General features: G+C 43.1%; 1 protein-coding gene across 1 annotated transcript in view; it reads right to left on the reverse strand.

Annotated features, from left to right (window-relative positions):
* The window catches only part of AS3MT (arsenite methyltransferase), a 24941-nt gene that overhangs the window by 1054 nt on the left and 20364 nt on the right, over positions 1 to 3523 (reverse strand). The gene's annotated exons all lie outside the window — the stretch shown is intronic.

Here is a 3523-nt window from a genome sequence, read left to right on the forward strand (position 1 = left end):
GTCCGGGCTGGGGATTCGAACCCGCCACCTTAGGTGTACGTGGCTGGCGCCTTAGCCGGTTGAGCTATAGGCGCCGAGCCTGGTCTCGAACTCTTAAGCTCAAGCAATTTACCTGCCTTGGCCGCCCAGAGTATTAGGAATACAGGTACGAGCCACCATGCCCAGCCGGTACACTTCATTAAAAGTGCCTCAAAATGGTCCCTATTGGACCAGGAGAGTTGATTTTGTTTTGTAGGATTCACATTTATATATACCTTTTACCCCTTTGGAACTGAGACACTGAAATGCTAAAACTTCTTCCCTTCCCTTACTCTAATCCTCAGAAATGTGTACAAGAAAGTAAGTCCCAGGAGCCAGGTACGGTGGCTCACTTCTATAATCCTAGCTTTCTGGGAGGCTGAGGCAGGTGAATTGCCTGTGCTCAGGAGTTCAAGACCAGCCTGAGCAAGAGCAAGACCCAGTCTCTAAAAATAGCCAGGCGTTGTAGGGGTTACCTGTCTGTAGTCCCAGCTACTCGGGAGGCTGAGGCAAGAGAATCACTTGAGCCCAAGAGTCTGAGGTTGCTATGAGCTATGACCCCATAGCAAGGGCGACAAAGTGAGACTCTGTCTCCAAAAAAAGGAAGAAAGTAAGTCCCGGATATAGGGCCGTGATTAGCGATTTAAACAGGATCCCTTATAAAGAAAAGAGAAAACCTTGCTTTTTTTTTTTTTTAACTCTTAGCTCGCCTGTTTAAAAACTGAATGAGATTGCCAACAAAGGCCAACAGATCTCAGAGCAGAGGAAGTGGAGTTTTCCAAAGACATGACTATAGTCCCTCTATTTTTGTTCCTTTTACCCCTAAATGAGATAACGCTAATAGTAGCACCACTAGGACCAAAGATAAACTGGGCACAAAGACAAGAAATCACAAACATGAACAGGCCACCTTAAATAACAAATTCATTAAATGTATATTTACAATGGTACTACTTATTGCTGGTCACTACAAACAGAAGGGTACACAAGACAGGCACAAACTCTACACTCATGAAACTGACAGTCTTGGGGATTATTCCCTTTACTGAAGTGACTGACTTGCTTGTGGCCTTAGCCTCTCTGGCCCTCAATTAGCACCTTTCTGAAATGAAGAAATGCAGGCTGACCAGCTCTACCAAGGGTTCTAGAAGAAGGCCACCTCTGCTGGGTGCTGCTGTCAGGGCTTATATCCATTGTATTTCTACCTCTCAGTATGTTTTTCACCCTGAAAAATGATTTTCCATGCCCTCCTTCCCACCCAGTGTCCTATAGTGATATTAATATCACTTCCAAACACATGTTCCCGGCCATAGAAGATCTCAAGACTTGAAGGAGAGAAAAGGTGGGATGCCTGGATAAGCAGTCCTTTCCTGCACCAACATCCTGTGATTCTGTGAAAAGTATGAATACGCAGAGGTGGCACAGCACACTGGCTCAGAGTGTCAGCTCCGGAATCAGACGTGAGTTTGGATTCACCACTTTCTAGCTGTGTGACCTTTATTAGTAAATCTAGCCTCAGTTTCTTCATAGTAAAAGGAAGATAAGGAGGGTTATCGTGAGGACTAAATGACATGGTGCCTTGAACATGTTCACAGTTCAATAAAAGTTTGCTCCTTATATTCTTCTGTTGTCATTAATGTTATCACTGTTACTGTTAACTCAAGCAAGACAGCTCTAATCCTATGTGCATCATTTCAGATGCTGTAGTACTTTAAGAATTTAATTTTTTTTTTTTTTGAGACAGAGTCTCACTTTGTTGCCCTTGACAGAATGATGTGGCATCACAGCTCACAGCAACCTCCAACTCCTGGGCTTGGGCAATTCTCTTGCCTCAGCTTCCTGAGTAGCTGGGACTACAGGCACCTGCCACAACGCCCAGCTAGTTTTTGTTGCAGTTTGGCCAGGGCTGGGCTCGAACCCACCACCCTTGGTATATGGGGCTGGCATCCTACTCACTGAGCCACATACTGTGCATTCTAAAAGGCTGAGGTGGGTAGATTGCTTGAGCTCAGGAGTTCAAGACCAGCCTGAGCAAGAAAGATACCCCACCTCTACTAAAAATTGGAAAACTAGGTGGGTATTGTAGTGGGTGCCTGTAGACCCAGCTACTCAGGAGGCTGAGGCAAGAGAATCACTTTAGCCTAAGAGTTTGAGGTTGCTGTGAGCTATGACGCCACGGCACTCTACCAAAGGCAACAAAGTGAGACTCTGTCTCAAAAAAAATAAATAAATAAAAGTTGATCTTCAGTACCAAGTAGGACCTTTCATTCCTCTGTTGCAGCAGTTGATAAAAGTCCTAAGTACATGCACTGTCTTGCATGCCACCTGTATGTGCCATATTATCTGTACTCTAGGGTTTATCAGAAAGGTCTTCCATAAAAAAGGATAAAAATATCCTCCTCCAAGGGCACACAGATGTTTCCTTTATATATCTTCCTTCAGAGTCAATTATTCCCATTTCAAAACCTTGGAACTGATCTGAAGATCCGGGCACAGCTGCAGGTTGAACAAAATCAGGCAGAAAAAAGAAAAATAAACCAGTTCAAGTATGTAGAATGTTACAATCGATATCTGAGGTCAAGAACTCTCCTGTACATCTGCATGCACATCAGGATTGAGAATAAGGAGAGCTGGCTCAGTGCCTGTAGCTCAAGCAGCTAGGGTGCCAGCCACATACACCAGAGTTGGCGGGTTCGAATCCAGCCCAGGCCCGCCAAACAGCAATGACAACTATAACCAAAAAATAGGCAGGCGTTGTGGTGGGCACCTGCAGTCTCAGCTACTTGGGAGGCTGAGACAAGAAGATCACTTAAGCCCAAGAGTTTGAGGTTGCTGTGAGCTGTGATACCACACCACTCTACCCAGGATGACAGCTTGAGACTCTGTCTTTAAAAAAAGAAAGAAAGAAAGAAAGAAAGAGAATAAGGAGAGCTACACTGGAAGAAAATAGTCTGCTGAGGCAAACTCACTTAACTGCTCTTATTGCAGCCAGAGTACACGGAAAATGTTGTGGCTGGAGGAAAAAAAACCCCCTTACTTTAACAGTATCCTTCTGACAGCTTTTATTTTATAACCAGTATGCAGGAAATCAGGTTACCGGAGAATCAGAATAATGAAAACATTTCAAAATAAACAATGATTCTGACCAGCAAGGTTTTGTTATCAATGAATTCCCAAGAGTTTCAAAATACCCCTCACCGTTAATGAATGAATAGTCCAAGGTCGAATCTCTCTACTTTTCAAAAAAATCACCCTCAAAAAACAGAAGAGTAACTAACAATAGCAGAGTGCTCAAGAATTTAATAAAGCAAAGAAAGTAAATCACTCTTCAATTCTATAAGTGACTTCTATACTTAGCTTAGGTTAGATTCATGCCAGTAATACTGGTTCCAGGTTTTTTGGCTCCCGGATTCTTATCTTTTAGGTTCAATTAACCTTTCCTATCTATTAATTTACCACTTTTTGAGTGACTTCTAAGTAAGTTTTACTCTTTTTTTTTTTTTTT

Source organism: Otolemur garnettii, unplaced genomic scaffold (genome assembly GCF_000181295.1).
Source record: "Otolemur garnettii isolate 467f Iridium unplaced genomic scaffold, OtoGar3 scaffold00021, whole genome shotgun sequence".
In the NCBI taxonomy this organism is placed as follows: Eukaryota; Metazoa; Chordata; class Mammalia; order Primates; family Galagidae; genus Otolemur; species Otolemur garnettii.